Below are 18,386 nucleotides of genomic sequence, written 5' to 3'. Positions count from 1 at the left end.
AAAACACTTTTGGAATCTGCTTTTAGTCAACACATAAGGAAAGGGTGCACCGGTCCTGGAAATACTGCAATACCAGGTCAATGCGTGGAGTGGACAGAGCAAGCTCTATTTCCATCTCCCTGTTCTAAAAATCCATTTAATATATGGTCCCCAGATAGGGGACGTATCAGATATTAAACTGATAAGAACAGATACTACACTTGATCTTAGCCAAAAGGCCGAGAAGCGATAACCCGAACGGGCCGCGCGTTGCCCGAGCCTGCCCGATACTGCTGTTCAGCCCTTGCAGCGATTCAGCCTACTTCTAGGCAATTCCATGGGGCCCTGCAGGCTCACACACTCACAGCTACACGGGAGGTGAATAAAGGCCGGAGAGGAAGCCAGACAGGATTTGCTTCTTTTGCTTGCACCACAATGCAGTGCTGAAAGAGGAGGAATCTACATAAAAACGCCTTCCTGGCAACGCCCAAATGCCCTGCTGCCATGCAGATAAACACTGGCAGCGGCAGCAAGTGCATGCCCACAGCCACCCCTTGTTCCTTCACACCTTGTATCAGCTGTAATCCAGTCCAGTCCAGTGCTGCCTGCTGAGCAGCACTGACCAACACTGCCTGGGCCCAGGCTTTTATCTCTGAGGCCCCATTATGATGTCAGAAAGCTGGCTCTGGAATCCTGAGGGCTCCACTATGACACGTGCAAAGTTCCGTCTGAACTTTATATAAGACGGTGAGGCTCAGTCAGTCACTCAGTGTTGCCTGAGAGGGCAACACTGCAACAGCCGGCCGCCAGGCTGTCTTTTTTTTGCACAGCTAGTTGCCTCCAGGAGGCCACAAGAGGGAGACAAGGGACTGCAAAATGGAAAATAGGCATCCACCAACTTTACAGACAACTTCTCCTTGCTCCTACAACCTCCATCCTTGCACAGTTTGTTATTCTTCTAGGTAACATAGTAACAAATCCAAATTGCTGCTCTCTTTGTAGGCAAGCAAGGCTTTGTTGCAACTGCAATTCTTACTTCTTCTTGAAATGTAGGGACGACAGTACATTCCATCACATCCATCTAGTGTACACAGGTAGGTCCATTGTGGCGGGCAGGCGAGCGGGCGGGCTGCTTTATTGGCTGTTTGCTGTTCCCCTACTCCACTCCACTATTTGACTGTTGTGCTGCATCAATCAATCAATCAATCAATCAATCAATCAATCAATCAATCAATCAGTGGCTGGCTCAGGTGCAGCTCTTTAACTTACCTAAAAGGGAGGGCGGAGAGAAGACAAGGAAGGTGAATGAGGTGTTCCAATGTGAAATGCCGGAAACACAGAAACACAGACGACACACAACAAGAGGTGGCAATCTATTCATTAATTGCATTTAATCAATGAGCTCATTATCACTCATGCATTGTCCAACAGGTGTTGAAATAATGGGATTAAAAGGGGAGATCCCTTCAGAAAGACAGAAACAATAGCAAAGACAAAAAACACTTTTGGAATCTGCTTTTAGTCAACACATAAGGAAAGGGTGCACCGGTCCTGGAAATACTGCAATACCAGGTCAATGCGTGGAGTGGACAGAGCAAGCTCTATTTCCATCTCCCTGTTCTAAAAATCCATTTAATATATGGTCCCCAGATAGGGGACGTATCAGATATTAAACTGATAAGAACAGATACTACACTTGATCTTAGCCAAAAGGCCGAGAAGCGATAACCCGAACGGGCCGCGCGTTGCCCGAGCCTGCCCGATACTGCTGTTCAGCCCTTGCAGCGATTCAGCCTACTTCTAGGCAATTCCATGGGGCCCTGCAGGCTCACACACTCACAGCTACACGGGAGGTGAATAAAGGCCGGAGAGGAAGCCAGACAGGATTTGCTTCTTTTGCTTGCACCACAATGCAGTGCTGAAAGAGGAGGAATCTACATAAAAACGCCTTCCTGGCAACGCCCAAATGCCCTGCTGCCATGCAGATAAACACTGGCAGCGGCAGCAAGTGCATGCCCACAGCCACCCCTTGTTCCTTCACACCTTGTATCAGCTGTAATCCAGTCCAGTCCAGTGCTGCCTGCTGAGCAGCACTGACCAACACTGCCTGGGCCCAGGCTTTTATCTCTGAGGCCCCATTATGATGTCAGAAAGCTGGCTCTGGAATCCTGAGGGCTCCACTATGACACGTGCAAAGTTCCGTCTGAACTTTATATAAGACGGTGAGGCTCAGTCAGTCACTCAGTGTTGCCTGAGAGGGCAACACTGCAACAGCCGGCCGCCAGGCTGTCTTTTTTTTGCACAGCTAGTTGCCTCCAGGAGGCCACAAGAGGGAGACAAGGGACTGCAAAATGGAAAATAGGCATCCACCAACTTTACAGACAACTTCTCCTTGCTCCTACAACCTCCATCCTTGCACAGTTTGTTATTCTTCTAGGTAACATAGTAACAAATCCAAATTGCTGCTCTCTTTGTAGGCAAGCAAGGCTTTGTTGCAACTGCAATTCTTACTTCTTCTTGAAATGTAGGGACGACAGTACATTCCATCACATCCATCTAGTGTACACAGGTAAGTCCATTGTGGCGGGCAGGCGAGCGGGCGGGCTGCTTTATTGGCTGTTTGCTGTTCCCCTACTCCACTCCACTATTTGACTGTTGTGCTGCATCAATCAATCAATCAATCAATCAATCAATCAATCAATCAATCAATCAGTGGCTGGCTCAGGTGCAGCTCTTTAACTTACCTAAAAGGGAGGGCGGAGAGAAGACAAGGAAGGTGAATGAGGTGTTCCAATGTGAAATGCCGGAAACACAGAAACACAGACGACACACAACAAGAGGTGGCAATCTATTCATTAATTGCATTTAATCAATGAGCTCATTATCACTCATGCATTGTCCAACAGGTGTTGAAATAATGGGATTAAAAGGGGAGATCCCTTCAGAAAGACAGAAACAATAGCAAAGACAAAAAACACTTTTGGAATCTGCTTTTAGTCAACACATAAGGAAAGGGTGCACCGGTCCTGGAAATACTGCAATACCAGGTCAATGCGTGGAGTGGACAGAGCAAGCTCTATTTCCATCTCCCTGTTCTAAAAATCCATTTAATATATGGTCCCCAGATAGGGGACGTATCAGATATTAAACTGATAAGAACAGATACTACACTTGATCTTAGCCAAAAGGCCGAGAAGCGATAACCCGAACGGGCCGCGCGTTGCCCGAGCCTGCCCGATACTGCTGTTCAGCCCTTGCAGCGATTCAGCCTACTTCTAGGCAATTCCATGGGGCCCTGCAGGCTCACACACTCACAGCTACACGGGAGGTGAATAAAGGCCGGAGAGGAAGCCAGACAGGATTTGCTTCTTTTGCTTGCACCACAATGCAGTGCTGAAAGAGGAGGAATCTACATAAAAACGCCTTCCTGGCAACGCCCAAATGCCCTGCTGCCATGCAGATAAACACTGGCAGCGGCAGCAAGTGCATGCCCACAGCCACCCCTTGTTCCTTCACACCTTGTATCAGCTGTAATCCAGTCCAGTCCAGTGCTGCCTGCTGAGCAGCACTGACCAACACTGCCTGGGCCCAGGCTTTTATCTCTGAGGCCCCATTATGATGTCAGAAAGCTGGCTCTGGAATCCTGAGGGCTCCACTATGACACGTGCAAAGTTCCGTCTGAACTTTATATAAGACGGTGAGGCTCAGTCAGTCACTCAGTGTTGCCTGAGAGGGCAACACTGCAACAGCCGGCCGCCAGGCTGTCTTTTTTTTGCACAGCTAGTTGCCTCCAGGAGGCCACAAGAGGGAGACAAGGGACTGCAAAATGGAAAATAGGCATCCACCAACTTTACAGACAACTTCTCCTTGCTCCTACAACCTCCATCCTTGCACAGTTTGTTATTCTTCTAGGTAACATAGTAACAAATCCAAATTGCTGCTCTCTTTGTAGGCAAGCAAGGCTTTGTTGCAACTGCAATTCTTACTTCTTCTTGAAATGTAGGGACGACAGTACATTCCATCACATCCATCTAGTGTACACAGGTAGGTCCATTGTGGCGGGCAGGCGAGCGGGCGGGCTGCTTTATTGGCTGTTTGCTGTTCCCCTACTCCACTCCACTATTTGACTGTTGTGCTGCATCAATCAATCAATCAATCAATCAATCAATCAATCAATCAATCAATCAATCAATCAATCAATCAGTGGCTGGCTCAGGTGCAGCTCTTTAACTTACCTAAAAGGGAGGGCGGAGAGAAGACAAGGAAGGTGAATGAGGTGTTCCAATGTGAAATGCCGGAAACACAGAAACACAGACGACACACAACAAGAGGTGGCAATCTATTCATTAATTGCATTTAATCAATGAGCTCATTATCACTCATGCATTGTCCAACAGGTGTTGAAATAATGGGATTAAAAGGGGAGATCCCTTCAGAAAGACAGAAACAATAGCAAAGACAAAAAACACTTTTGGAATCTGCTTTTAGTCAACACATAAGGAAAGGGTGCACCGGTCCTGGAAATACTGCAATACCAGGTCAATGCGTGGAGTGGACAGAGCAAGCTCTATTTCCATCTCCCTGTTCTAAAAATCCATTTAATATATGGTCCCCAGATAGGGGACGTATCAGATATTAAACTGATAAGAACAGATACTACACTTGATCTTAGCCAAAAGGCCGAGAAGCGATAACCCGAACGGGCCGCGCGTTGCCCGAGCCTGCCCGATACTGCTGTTCAGCCCTTGCAGCGATTCAGCCTACTTCTAGGCAATTCCATGGGGCCCTGCAGGCTCACACACTCACAGCTACACGGGAGGTGAATAAAGGCCGGAGAGGAAGCCAGACAGGATTTGCTTCTTTTGCTTGCACCACAATGCAGTGCTGAAAGAGGAGGAATCTACATAAAAACGCCTTCCTGGCAACGCCCAAATGCCCTGCTGCCATGCAGATAAACACTGGCAGCGGCAGCAAGTGCATGCCCACAGCCACCCCTTGTTCCTTCACACCTTGTATCAGCTGTAATCCAGTCCAGTCCAGTGCTGCCTGCTGAGCAGCACTGACCAACACTGCCTGGGCCCAGGCTTTTATCTCTGAGGCCCCATTATGATGTCAGAAAGCTGGCTCTGGAATCCTGAGGGCTCCACTATGACACGTGCAAAGTTCCGTCTGAACTTTATATAAGACGGTGAGGCTCAGTCAGTCACTCAGTGTTGCCTGAGAGGGCAACACTGCAACAGCCGGCCGCCAGGCTGTCTTTTTTTTGCACAGCTAGTTGCCTCCAGGAGGCCACAAGAGGGAGACAAGGGACTGCAAAATGGAAAATAGGCATCCACCAACTTTACAGACAACTTCTCCTTGCTCCTACAACCTCCATCCTTGCACAGTTTGTTATTCTTCTAGGTAACATAGTAACAAATCCAAATTGCTGCTCTCTTTGTAGGCAAGCAAGGCTTTGTTGCAACTGCAATTCTTACTTCTTCTTGAAATGTAGGGACGACAGTACATTCCATCACATCCATCTAGTGTACACAGGTAGGTCCATTGTGGCGGGCAGGCGAGCGGGCGGGCTGCTTTATTGGCTGTTTGCTGTTCCCCTACTCCACTCCACTATTTGACTGTTGTGCTGCATCAATCAATCAATCAATCAATCAATCAATCAATCAATCAATCAGTGGCTGGCTCAGGTGCAGCTCTTTAACTTACCTAAAAGGGAGGGCGGAGAGAAGACAAGGAAGGTGAATGAGGTGTTCCAATGTGAAATGCCGGAAACACAGAAACACAGACGACACACAACAAGAGGTGGCAATCTATTCATTAATTGCATTTAATCAATGAGCTCATTATCACTCATGCATTGTCCAACAGGTGTTGAAATAATGGGATTAAAAGGGGAGATCCCTTCAGAAAGACAGAAACAATAGCAAAGACAAAAAACACTTTTGGAATCTGCTTTTAGTCAACACATAAGGAAAGGGTGCACCGGTCCTGGAAATACTGCAATACCAGGTCAATGCGTGGAGTGGACAGAGCAAGCTCTATTTCCATCTCCCTGTTCTAAAAATCCATTTAATATATGGTCCCCAGATAGGGGACGTATCAGATATTAAACTGATAAGAACAGATACTACACTTGATCTTAGCCAAAAGGCCGAGAAGCGATAACCCGAACGGGCCGCGCGTTGCCCGAGCCTGCCCGATACTGCTGTTCAGCCCTTGCAGCGATTCAGCCTACTTCTAGGCAATTCCATGGGGCCCTGCAGGCTCACACACTCACAGCTACACGGGAGGTGAATAAAGGCCGGAGAGGAAGCCAGACAGGATTTGCTTCTTTTGCTTGCACCACAATGCAGTGCTGAAAGAGGAGGAATCTACATAAAAACGCCTTCCTGGCAACGCCCAAATGCCCTGCTGCCATGCAGATAAACACTGGCAGCGGCAGCAAGTGCATGCCCACAGCCACCCCTTGTTCCTTCACACCTTGTATCAGCTGTAATCCAGTCCAGTCCAGTGCTGCCTGCTGAGCAGCACTGACCAACACTGCCTGGGCCCAGGCTTTTATCTCTGAGGCCCCATTATGATGTCAGAAAGCTGGCTCTGGAATCCTGAGGGCTCCACTATGACACGTGCAAAGTTCCGTCTGAACTTTATATAAGACGGTGAGGCTCAGTCAGTCACTCAGTGTTGCCTGAGAGGGCAACACTGCAACAGCCGGCCGCCAGGCTGTCTTTTTTTTGCACAGCTAGTTGCCTCCAGGAGGCCACAAGAGGGAGACAAGGGACTGCAAAATGGAAAATAGGCATCCACCAACTTTACAGACAACTTCTCCTTGCTCCTACAACCTCCATCCTTGCACAGTTTGTTATTCTTCTAGGTAACATAGTAACAAATCCAAATTGCTGCTCTCTTTGTAGGCAAGCAAGGCTTTGTTGCAACTGCAATTCTTACTTCTTCTTGAAATGTAGGGACGACAGTACATTCCATCACATCCATCTAGTGTACACAGGTAGGTCCATTGTGGCGGGCAGGCGAGCGGGCGGGCTGCTTTATTGGCTGTTTGCTGTTCCCCTACTCCACTCCACTATTTGACTGTTGTGCTGCATCAATCAATCAATCAATCAATCAATCAATCAATCAATCAATCAATCAATCAATCAATCAGTGGCTGGCTCAGGTGCAGCTCTTTAACTTACCTAAAAGGGAGGGCGGAGAGAAGACAAGGAAGGTGAATGAGGTGTTCCAATGTGAAATGCCGGAAACACAGAAACACAGACGACACACAACAAGAGGTGGCAATCTATTCATTAATTGCATTTAATCAATGAGCTCATTATCACTCATGCATTGTCCAACAGGTGTTGAAATAATGGGATTAAAAGGGGAGATCCCTTCAGAAAGACAGAAACAATAGCAAAGACAAAAAACACTTTTGGAATCTGCTTTTAGTCAACACATAAGGAAAGGGTGCACCGGTCCTGGAAATACTGCAATACCAGGTCAATGCGTGGAGTGGACAGAGCAAGCTCTATTTCCATCTCCCTGTTCTAAAAATCCATTTAATATATGGTCCCCAGATAGGGGACGTATCAGATATTAAACTGATAAGAACAGATACTACACTTGATCTTAGCCAAAAGGCCGAGAAGCGATAACCCGAACGGGCCGCGCGTTGCCCGAGCCTGCCCGATACTGCTGTTCAGCCCTTGCAGCGATTCAGCCTACTTCTAGGCAATTCCATGGGGCCCTGCAGGCTCACACACTCACAGCTACACGGGAGGTGAATAAAGGCCGGAGAGGAAGCCAGACAGGATTTGCTTCTTTTGCTTGCACCACAATGCAGTGCTGAAAGAGGAGGAATCTACATAAAAACGCCTTCCTGGCAACGCCCAAATGCCCTGCTGCCATGCAGATAAACACTGGCAGCGGCAGCAAGTGCATGCCCACAGCCACCCCTTGTTCCTTCACACCTTGTATCAGCTGTAATCCAGTCCAGTCCGGTGCTGCCTGCTGAGCAGCACTGACCAACACTGCCTGGGCCCAGGCTTTTATCTCTGAGGCCCCATTATGATGTCAGAAAGCTGGCTCTGGAATCCTGAGGGCTCCACTATGACACGTGCAAAGTTCCGTCTGAACTTTATATAAGACGGTGAGGCTCAGTCAGTCACTCAGTGTTGCCTGAGAGGGCAACACTGCAACAGCCGGCCGCCAGGCTGTCTTTTTTTTGCACAGCTAGTTGCCTCCAGGAGGCCACAAGAGGGAGACAAGGGACTGCAAAATGGAAAATAGGCATCCACCAACTTTACAGACAACTTCTCCTTGCTCCTACAACCTCCATCCTTGCACAGTTTGTTATTCTTCTAGGTAACATAGTAACAAATCCAAATTGCTGCTCTCTTTGTAGGCAAGCAAGGCTTTGTTGCAACTGCAATTCTTACTTCTTCTTGAAATGTAGGGACGACAGTACATTCCATCACATCCATCTAGTGTACACAGGTAGGTCCATTGTGGCGGGCAGGCGAGCGGGCGGGCTGCTTTATTGGCTGTTTGCTGTTCCCCTACTCCACTCCACTATTTGACTGTTGTGCTGCATCAATCAATCAATCAATCAATCAATCAATCAATCAATCAATCAATCAATCAATCAATCAGTGGCTGGCTCAGGTGCAGCTCTTTAACTTACCTAAAAGGGAGGGCGGAGAGAAGACAAGGAAGGTGAATGAGGTGTTCCAATGTGAAATGCCGGAAACACAGAAACACAGACGACACACAACAAGAGGTGGCAATCTATTCATTAATTGCATTTAATCAATGAGCTCATTATCACTCATGCATTGTCCAACAGGTGTTGAAATAATGGGATTAAAAGGGGAGATCCCTTCAGAAAGACAGAAACAATAGCAAAGACAAAAAACACTTTTGGAATCTGCTTTTAGTCAACACATAAGGAAAGGGTGCACCGGTCCTGGAAATACTGCAATACCAGGTCAATGCGTGGAGTGGACAGAGCAAGCTCTATTTCCATCTCCCTGTTCTAAAAATCCATTTAATATATGGTCCCCAGATAGGGGACGTATCAGATATTAAACTGATAAGAACAGATACTACACTTGATCTTAGCCAAAAGGCCGAGAAGCGATAACCCGAACGGGCCGCGCGTTGCCCGAGCCTGCCCGATACTGCTGTTCAGCCCTTGCAGCGATTCAGCCTACTTCTAGGCAATTCCATGGGGCCCTGCAGGCTCACACACTCACAGCTACACGGGAGGTGAATAAAGGCCGGAGAGGAAGCCAGACAGGATTTGCTTCTTTTGCTTGCACCACAATGCAGTGCTGAAAGAGGAGGAATCTACATAAAAACGCCTTCCTGGCAACGCCCAAATGCCCTGCTGCCATGCAGATAAACACTGGCAGCGGCAGCAAGTGCATGCCCACAGCCACCCCTTGTTCCTTCACACCTTGTATCAGCTGTAATCCAGTCCAGTCCAGTGCTGCCTGCTGAGCAGCACTGACCAACACTGCCTGGGCCCAGGCTTTTATCTCTGAGGCCCCATTATGATGTCAGAAAGCTGGCTCTGGAATCCTGAGGGCTCCACTATGACACGTGCAAAGTTCCGTCTGAACTTTATATAAGACGGTGAGGCTCAGTCAGTCACTCAGTGTTGCCTGAGAGGGCAACACTGCAACAGCCGGCCGCCAGGCTGTCTTTTTTTTGCACAGCTAGTTGCCTCCAGGAGGCCACAAGAGGGAGACAAGGGACTGCAAAATGGAAAATAGGCATCCACCAACTTTACAGACAACTTCTCCTTGCTCCTACAACCTCCATCCTTGCACAGTTTGTTATTCTTCTAGGTAACATAGTAACAAATCCAAATTGCTGCTCTCTTTGTTAGGCAAGCAAGGCTTTGTTGCAACTGCAATTCTTACTTCTTCTTGAAATGTAGGGACGACAGTACATTCCATCACATCCATCTAGTGTACACAGGTAGGTCCATTGTGGCGGGCAGGCGAGCGGGCGGGCTGCTTTATTGGCTGTTTGCTGTTCCCCTACTCCACTCCACTATTTGACTGTTGTGCTGCATCAATCAATCAATCAATCAATCAATCAATCAATCAATCAATCAGTGGCTGGCTCAGGTGCAGCTCTTTAACTTACCTAAAAGGGAGGGCGGAGAGAAGACAAGGAAGGTGAATGAGGTGTTCCAATGTGAAATGCCGGAAACACAGAAACACAGACGACACACAACAAGAGGTGGCAATCTATTCATTAATTGCATTTAATCAATGAGCTCATTATCACTCATGCATTGTCCAACAGGTGTTGAAATAATGGGATTAAAAGGGGAGATCCCTTCAGAAAGACAGAAACAATAGCAAAGACAAAAAACACTTTTGGAATCTGCTTTTAGTCAACACATAAGGAAAGGGTGCACCGGTCCTGGAAATACTGCAATACCAGGTCAATGCGTGGAGTGGACAGAGCAAGCTCTATTTCCATCTCCCTGTTCTAAAAATCCATTTAATATATGGTCCCCAAATAGGGGACGTATCAGATATTAAACTGATAAGAACAGATACTACACTTGATCTTAGCCAAAAGGCCGAGAAGCGATAACCCGAACGGGCCGCGCGTTGCCCGAGCCTGCCCGATACTGCTGTTCAGCCCTTGCAGCGATTCAGCCTACTTCTAGGCAATTCCATGGGGCCCTGCAGGCTCACACACTCACAGCTACACGGGAGGTGAATAAAGGCCGGAGAGGAAGCCAGACAGGATTTGCTTCTTTTGCTTGCACCACAATGCAATGCTGAAAGAGGAGGAATCTACATAAAAACGCCTTCCTGGCAACGCCCAAATGCCCTGCTGCCATGCAGATAAACACTGGCAGCGGCAGCAAGTGCATGCCCACAGCCACCCCTTGTTCCTTCACACCTTGTATCAGCTGTAATCCAGTCCAGTCCAGTGCTGCCTGCTGAGCAGCACTGACCAACACTGCCTGGGCCCAGGCTTTTATCTCTGAGGCCCCATTATGATGTCAGAAAGCTGGCTCTGGAATCCTGAGGGCTCCACTATGACACGTGCAAAGTTCCGTCTGAACTTTATATAAGACGGTGAGGCTCAGTCAGTCACTCAGTGTTGCCTGAGAGGGCAACACTGCAACAGCCGGCCGCCAGGCTGTCTTTTTTTTGCACAGCTAGTTGCCTCCAGGAGGCCACAAGAGGGAGACAAGGGACTGCAAAATGGAAAATAGGCATCCACCAACTTTACAGACAACTTCTCCTTGCTCCTACAACCTCCATCCTTGCACAGTTTGTTATTCTTCTAGGTAACATAGTAACAAATCCAAATTGCTGCTCTCTTTGTAGGCAAGCAAGGCTTTGTTGCAACTGCAATTCTTACTTCTTCTTGAAATGTAGGGACGACAGTACATTCCATCACATCCATCTAGTGTACACAGGTAGGTCCATTGTGGCGGGCAGGCGAGCGGGCGGGCTGCTTTATTGGCTGTTTGCTGTTCCCCTACTCCACTCCACTATTTGACTGTTGTGCTGCATCAATCAATCAATCAATCAATCAATCAATCAATCAATCAGTGGCTGGCTCAGGTGCAGCTCTTTAACTTACCTAAAAGGGAGGGCGGAGAGAAGACAAGGAAGGTGAATGAGGTGTTCCAATGTGAAATGCCGGAAACACAGAAACACAGACGACACACAACAAGAGGTGGCAATCTATTCATTAATTGCATTTAATCAATGAGCTCATTATCACTCATGCATTGTCCAACAGGTGTTGAAATAATGGGATTAAAAGGGGAGATCCCTTCAGAAAGACAGAAACAATAGCAAAGACAAAAAACACTTTTGGAATCTGCTTTTAGTCAACACATAAGGAAAGGGTGCACCGGTCCTGGAAATACTGCAATACCAGGTCAATGCGTGGAGTGGACAGAGCAAGCTCTATTTCCATCTCCCTGTTCTAAAAATCCATTTAATATATGGTCCCCAGATAGGGGACGTATCAGATATTAAACTGATAAGAACAGATACTACACTTGATCTTAGCCAAAAGGCCGAGAAGCGATAACCCGAACGGGCCGCGCGTTGCCCGAGCCTGCCCGATACTGCTGTTCAGCCCTTGCAGCGATTCAGCCTACTTCTAGGCAATTCCATGGGGCCCTGCAGGCTCACACACTCACAGCTACACGGGAGGTGAATAAAGGCCGGAGAGGAAGCCAGACAGGATTTGCTTCTTTTGCTTGCACCACAATGCAGTGCTGAAAGAGGAGGAATCTACATAAAAACGCCTTCCTGGCAACGCCCAAATGCCCTGCTGCCATGCAGATAAACACTGGCAGCGGCAGCAAGTGCATGCCCACAGCCACCCCTTGTTCCTTCACACCTTGTATCAGCTGTAATCCAGTCCAGTCCAGTGCTGCCTGCTGAGCAGCACTGACCAACACTGCCTGGGCCCAGGCTTTTATCTCTGAGGCCCCATTATGATGTCAGAAAGCTGGCTCTGGAATCCTGAGGGCTCCACTATGACACGTGCAAAGTTCCGTCTGAACTTTATATAAGACGGTGAGGCTCAGTCAGTCACTCAGTGTTGCCTGAGAGGGCAACACTGCAACAGCCGGCCGCCAGGCTGTCTTTTTTTTGCACAGCTAGTTGCCTCCAGGAGGCCACAAGAGGGAGACAAGGGACTGCAAAATGGAAAATAGGCATCCACCAACTTTACAGACAACTTCTCCTTGCTCCTACAACCTCCATCCTTGCACAGTTTGTTATTCTTCTAGGTAACATAGTAACAAATCCAAATTGCTGCTCTCTTTGTAGGCAAGCAAGGCTTTGTTGCAACTGCAATTCTTACTTCTTCTTGAAATGTAGGGACGACAGTACATTCCATCACATCCATCTAGTGTACACAGGTAGGTCCATTGTGGCGGGCAGGCGAGCGGGCGGGCTGCTTTATTGGCTGTTTGCTGTTCCCCTACTCCACTCCACTATTTGACTGTGTGCTGCATCAATCAATCAATCAATCAATCAATCAATCAATCAATCAATCAATCAATCAATCAGTGGCTGGCTCAGGTGCAGCTCTTTAACTTACCTAAAAGGGAGGGCGGAGAGAAGACAAGGAAGGTGAATGAGGTGTTCCAATGTGAAATGCCGGAAACACAGAAACACAGACGACACACAACAAGAGGTGGCAATCTATTCATTAATTGCATTTAATCAATGAGCTCATTATCACTCATGCATTGTCCAACAGGTGTTGAAATAATGGGATTAAAAGGGGAGATCCCTTCAGAAAGACAGAAACAATAGCAAAGACAAAAAACACTTTTGGAATCTGCTTTTAGTCAACACATAAGGAAAGGGTGCACCGGTCCTGGAAATACTGCAATACCAGGTCAATGCGTGGAGTGGACAGAGCAAGCTCTATTTCCATCTCCCTGTTCTAAAAATCCATTTAATATATGGTCCCCAGATAGGGGACGTATCAGATATTAAACTGATAAGAACAGATACTACACTTGATCTTAGCCAAAAGGCCGAGAAGCGATAACCCGAACGGGCCGCGCGTTGCCCGAGCCTGCCCGATACTGCTGTTCAGCCCTTGCAGCGATTCAGCCTACTTCTAGGCAATTCCATGGGGCCCTGCAGGCTCACACACTCACAGCTACACGGGAGGTGAATAAAGGCCGGAGAGGAAGCCAGACAGGATTTGCTTCTTTTGCTTGCACCACAATGCAGTGCTGAAAGAGGAGGAATCTACATAAAAACGCCTTCCTGGCAACGCCCAAATGCCCTGCTGCCATGCAGATAAACACTGGCAGCGGCAGCAAGTGCATGCCCACAGCCACCCCTTGTTCCTTCACACCTTGTATCAGCTGTAATCCAGTCCAGTCCAGTGCTGCCTGCTGAGCAGCACTGACCAACACTGCCTGGGCCCAGGCTTTTATCTCTGAGGCCCCATTATGATGTCAGAAAGCTGGCTCTGGAATCCTGAGGGCTCCACTATGACACGTGCAAAGTTCCGTCTGAACTTTATATAAGACGGTGAGGCTCAGTCAGTCACTCAGTGTTGCCTGAGAGGGCAACACTGCAACAGCCGGCCGCCAGGCTGTCTTTTTTTTGCACAGCTAGTTGCCTCCAGGAGGCCACAAGAGGGAGACAAGGGACTGCAAAATGGAAAATAGGCATCCACCAACTTTACAGACAACTTCTCCTTGCTCCTACAACCTCCATCCTTGCACAGTTTGTTATTCTTCTAGGTAACATAGTAACAAATCCAAATTGCTGCTCTCTTTGTAGGCAAGCAAGGCTTTGTTGCAACTGCAATTCTTACTTCTTCTTGAAATGTAGGGACGACAGTACATTCCATCACATCCATCTAGTGTACACAGGTAGGTCCATTGTGGCGGGCAGGCGAGCGGGCGGGCTGCTTTATTGGCTGTTTGCTGTTCCCCTACTCCACTCCACTATTTGACTGTTGTGCTGCATCAATCAATCAATCAATCAATCAATCAATCAATCAATCAATCAATCAATCAATCAATCAATCAGTGGCTGGCTCAGGTGCAGCTCTTTAACTTACCTAAAAGGGAGGGCGGAGAGAAGACAAGGAAGGTGAATGAGGTGTTCCAATGTGAAATGCCGGAAACACAGAAACACAGACGACACACAACAAGAGGTGGCAATCTATTCATTAATTGCATTTAATCAATGAGCTCATTATCACTCATGGATTGTCCAACAGGTGTTGAAATAATGGGATTAAAAGGGGAGATCCCTTCAGAAAGACAGAAACAATAGCAAAGACAAAAAACACTTTTGGAATCTGCTTTTAGTCAACACATAAGGAAAGGGTGCACCGGTCCTGGAAATACTGCAATACCAGGTCAATGCGTGGAGTGGACAGAGCAAGCTCTATTTCCATCTCCCTGTTCTAAAAATCCATTTAATATATGGTCCCCAGATAGGGGACGTATCAGATATTAAACTGATAAGAACAGATACTACACTTGATCTTAGCCAAAAGGCCGAGAAGCGATAACCCGAACGGGCCGCGCGTTGCCCGAGCCTGCCCGATACTGCTGTTCAGCCCTTGCAGCGATTCAGCCTACTTCTAGGCAATTCCATGGGGCCCTGCAGGCTCACACACTCACAGCTACACGGGAGGTGAATAAAGGCCGGAGAGGAAGCCAGACAGGATTTGCTTCTTTTGCTTGCACCACAATGCAGTGCTGAAAGAGGAGGAATCTACATAAAAACGCCTTCCTGGCAACGCCCAAATGCCCTGCTGCCATGCAGATAAACACTGGCAGCGGCAGCAAGTGCATGCCCACAGCCACCCCTTGTTCCTTCACACCTTGTATCAGCTGTAATCCAGTCCAGTCCAGTGCTGCCTGCTGAGCAGCACTGACCAACACTGCCTGGGCCCAGGCTTTTATCTCTGAGGCCCCATTATGATGTCAGAAAGCTGGCTCTGGAATCCTGAGGGCTCCACTATGACACGTGCAAAGTTCCGTCTGAACTTTATATAAGACGGTGAGGCTCAGTCAGTCACTCAGTGTTGCCTGAGAGGGCAACACTGCAACAGCCGGCCGCCAGGCTGTCTTTTTTTTGCACAGCTAGTTGCCTCCAGGAGGCCACAAGAGGGAGACAAGGGACTGCAAAATGGAAAATAGGCATCCACCAACTTTACAGACAACTTCTCCTTGCTCCTACAACCTCCATCCTTGCACAGTTTGTTATTCTTCTAGGTAACATAGTAACAAATCCAAATTGCTGCTCTCTTTGTAGGCAAGCAAGGCTTTGTTGCAACTGCAATTCTTACTTCTTCTTGAAATGTAGGGACGACAGTACATTCCATCACATCCATCTAGTGTACACAGGTAGGTCCATTGTGGCGGGCAGGCGAGCGGGCGGGCTGCTTTATTGGCTGTTTGCTGTTCCCCTACTCCACTCCACTATTTGACTGTTGTGCTGCATCAATCAATCAATCAATCAATCAATCAATCAATCAATCAATCAATCAATCAATCAGTGGCTGGCTCAGGTGCAGCTCTTTAACTTACATAAAAGGGAGGGCGGAGAGAAGACAAGGAAGGTGAATGAGGTGTTCCAATGTGAAATGCCGGAAACACAGAAACACAGACGACACACAACAAGAGGTGGCAATCTATTCATTAATTGCATTTAATCAATGAGCTCATTATCACTCATGCATTGTCCAACAGGTGTTGAAATAATGGGATTAAAAGGGGAGATCCCTTCAGAAAGACAGAAACAATAGCAAAGACAAAAAACACTTTTGGAATCTGCTTTTAGTCAACACATAAGGAAAGGGTGCACCGGTCCTGGAAATACTGCAATACCAGGTCAATGCGTGGAGTGGACAGAGCAAGCTCTATTTCCATCTCCCTGTTCTAAAAATCCATTTAATATATGGTCCCCAGATAGGGGACGTATCAGATATTAAACTGATAAGAACAGATACTACACTTGATCTTAGCCAAAAGGCCGAGAAGCGATAACCCGAACGGGCCGCGCGTTGCCCGAGCCTGCCCGATACTGCTGTTCAGCCCTTGCAGCGATTCAGCCTACTTCTAGGCAATTCCATGGGGCCCTGCAGGCTCACACACTCACAGCTACACGGGAGGTGAATAAAGGCCGGAGAGGAAGCCAGACAGGATTTGCTTCTTTTGCTTGCACCACAATGCAGTGCTGAAAGAGGAGGAATCTACATAAAAACGCCTTCCTGGCAACGCCCAAATGCCCTGCTGCCATGCAGATAAACACTGGCAGCGGCAGCAAGTGCATGCCCACAGCCACCCCTTGTTCCTTCACACCTTGTATCAGCTGTAATCCAGTCCAGTCCAGTGCTGCCTGCTGAGCAGCACTGACCAACACTGCCTGGGCCCAGGCTTTTATCTCTGAGGCCCCATTATGATGTCAGAAAGCTGGCTCTGGAATCCTGAGGGCTCCACTATGACACGTGCAAAGTTCCGTCTGAACTTTATATAAGACGGTGAGGCTCAGTCAGTCACTCAGTGTTGCCTGAGAGGGCAACACTGCAACAGCCGGCCGCCAGGCTGTCTTTTTTTTGCACAGCTAGTTGCCTCCAGGAGGCCACAAGAGGGAGACAAGGGACTGCAAAATGGAAAATAGGCATCCACCAACTTTACAGACAACTTCTCCTTGCTCCTACAACCTCCATCCTTGCAGTTTGTTATTCTTCTAGGTAACATAGTAACAAATCCAAATTGCTGCTCTCTTTGTAGGCAAGCAAGGCTTTGTTGCAACTGCAATTCTTACTTCTTCTTGAAATGTAGGGACGACAGTACATTCCATCACATCCATCTAGTGTACACAGGTAGGTCCATTGTGGCGGGCAGGCGAGCGGGCGGGCTGCTTTATTGGCTGTTTGCTGTTCCCCTACTCCACTCCACTATTTGACTGTTGTGCTGCATCAATCAATCAATCAATCAATCAATCAATCAATCAATCAATCAATCAGTGGCTGGCTCAGGTGCAGCTCTTTAACTTACCTAAAAGGGAGGGCGGAGAGAAGACAAGGAAGGTGAATGAGGTGTTCCAATGTGAAATGCCGGAAACACAGAAACACAGACGACACACAACAAGAGGTGGCAATCTATTCATTAATTGCATTTAATCAATGAGCTCATTATCACTCATGCATTGTCCAACAGGTGTTGAAATAATGGGATTAAAAGGGGAGATCCCTTCAGAAAGACAGAAACAATAGCAAAGACAAAAAACACTTTTGGAATCTGCTTTTAGTCAACACATAAGGAAAGGGTGCACCGGTCCTGGAAATACTGCAATACCAGGTCAATGCGTGGAGTGGACAGAGCAAGCTCTATTTCCATCTCCCTGTTCTAAAAATCCATTTAATATATGGTCCCCAGATAGGGGACGTATCAGATATTAAACTGATAAGAACAGATACTACACTTGATCTTAGCCAAAAGGCCGAGAAGCGATAACCCGAACGGGCCGCGCGTTGCCCGAGCCTGCCCGATACTGCTGTTCAGCCCTTGCAGCGATTCAGCCTACTTCTAGGCAATTCCATGGGGCCCTGCAGGCTCACACACTCACAGCTACACGGGAGGTGAATAAAGGCCGGAGAGGAAGCCAGACAGGATTTGCTTCTTTTGCTTGCACCACAATGCAGTGCTGAAAGAGGAGGAATCTACATAAAAACGCCTTCCTGGCAACGCCCAAATGCCCTGCTGCCATGCAGATAAACACTGGCAGCGGCAGCAAGTGCATGCCCACAGCCACCCCTTGTTCCTTCACACCTTGTATCAGCTGTAATCCAGTCCAGTCCAGTGCTGCCTGCTGAGCAGCACTGACCAACACTGCCTGGGCCCAGGCTTTTATCTC

General features: G+C 47.9%; 13 non-coding genes across 13 annotated transcripts; all 13 read right to left on the bottom strand.

Annotated features, from left to right (window-relative positions):
• Positions 1-39: 39 nt before the first annotated feature.
• Positions 40-230, bottom strand: LOC142684832 (U2 spliceosomal RNA). Its single transcript, XR_012854417.1, has one exon. It is a non-coding gene; the product is annotated as a U2 spliceosomal RNA (small nuclear RNA).
• A 1,284-nt stretch (positions 231-1,514) lies between these two features.
• Positions 1,515-1,705, bottom strand: LOC142684829 (U2 spliceosomal RNA). Its single transcript, XR_012854415.1, has one exon. It is a non-coding gene; the product is annotated as a U2 spliceosomal RNA (small nuclear RNA).
• Positions 1,706-2,989: 1,284 nt separating this feature from the next.
• Positions 2,990-3,180, bottom strand: LOC142684828 (U2 spliceosomal RNA). The gene has a single exon (XR_012854414.1). It is a non-coding gene; the product is annotated as a U2 spliceosomal RNA (small nuclear RNA).
• A 1,300-nt stretch (positions 3,181-4,480) lies between these two features.
• Positions 4,481-4,671, bottom strand: LOC142684827 (U2 spliceosomal RNA). Its single transcript, XR_012854413.1, has one exon. It is a non-coding gene; the product is annotated as a U2 spliceosomal RNA (small nuclear RNA).
• Positions 4,672-5,951: 1,280 nt separating this feature from the next.
• LOC142684826 (U2 spliceosomal RNA) lies at positions 5,952-6,142 on the bottom strand. The gene has a single exon (XR_012854412.1). It is a non-coding gene; the product is annotated as a U2 spliceosomal RNA (small nuclear RNA).
• A 1,296-nt stretch (positions 6,143-7,438) lies between these two features.
• Positions 7,439-7,629, bottom strand: LOC142684825 (U2 spliceosomal RNA). The gene has a single exon (XR_012854411.1). It is a non-coding gene; the product is annotated as a U2 spliceosomal RNA (small nuclear RNA).
• A 1,296-nt stretch (positions 7,630-8,925) lies between these two features.
• On the bottom strand, positions 8,926-9,116 carry LOC142684824 (U2 spliceosomal RNA). Its single transcript, XR_012854410.1, has one exon. It is a non-coding gene; the product is annotated as a U2 spliceosomal RNA (small nuclear RNA).
• Positions 9,117-10,397: 1,281 nt separating this feature from the next.
• Positions 10,398-10,588, bottom strand: LOC142684788 (U2 spliceosomal RNA). The gene has a single exon (XR_012854377.1). It is a non-coding gene; the product is annotated as a U2 spliceosomal RNA (small nuclear RNA).
• Positions 10,589-11,864: 1,276 nt separating this feature from the next.
• Positions 11,865-12,055, bottom strand: LOC142684823 (U2 spliceosomal RNA). The gene has a single exon (XR_012854409.1). It is a non-coding gene; the product is annotated as a U2 spliceosomal RNA (small nuclear RNA).
• Positions 12,056-13,346: 1,291 nt separating this feature from the next.
• Positions 13,347-13,537, bottom strand: LOC142684822 (U2 spliceosomal RNA). Its single transcript, XR_012854408.1, has one exon. It is a non-coding gene; the product is annotated as a U2 spliceosomal RNA (small nuclear RNA).
• Positions 13,538-14,837: 1,300 nt separating this feature from the next.
• On the bottom strand, positions 14,838-15,028 carry LOC142684821 (U2 spliceosomal RNA). Its single transcript, XR_012854407.1, has one exon. It is a non-coding gene; the product is annotated as a U2 spliceosomal RNA (small nuclear RNA).
• A 1,292-nt stretch (positions 15,029-16,320) lies between these two features.
• LOC142684819 (U2 spliceosomal RNA) lies at positions 16,321-16,511 on the bottom strand. The gene has a single exon (XR_012854406.1). It is a non-coding gene; the product is annotated as a U2 spliceosomal RNA (small nuclear RNA).
• Positions 16,512-17,793: 1,282 nt separating this feature from the next.
• Positions 17,794-17,984, bottom strand: LOC142684817 (U2 spliceosomal RNA). Its single transcript, XR_012854404.1, has one exon. It is a non-coding gene; the product is annotated as a U2 spliceosomal RNA (small nuclear RNA).
• Positions 17,985-18,386: the final 402 nt, after the last annotated feature.

Source organism: Rhinoderma darwinii (genome assembly GCF_050947455.1).
Source record: "Rhinoderma darwinii isolate aRhiDar2 chromosome 5 unlocalized genomic scaffold, aRhiDar2.hap1 SUPER_5_unloc_11, whole genome shotgun sequence".
Lineage (NCBI taxonomy): Eukaryota > Metazoa > Chordata > Amphibia > Anura > Rhinodermatidae > Rhinoderma > Rhinoderma darwinii.
Note: the sequence above shows the minus strand (reverse complement) of the source record. Positions and strands in the feature narration are given on the sequence as shown.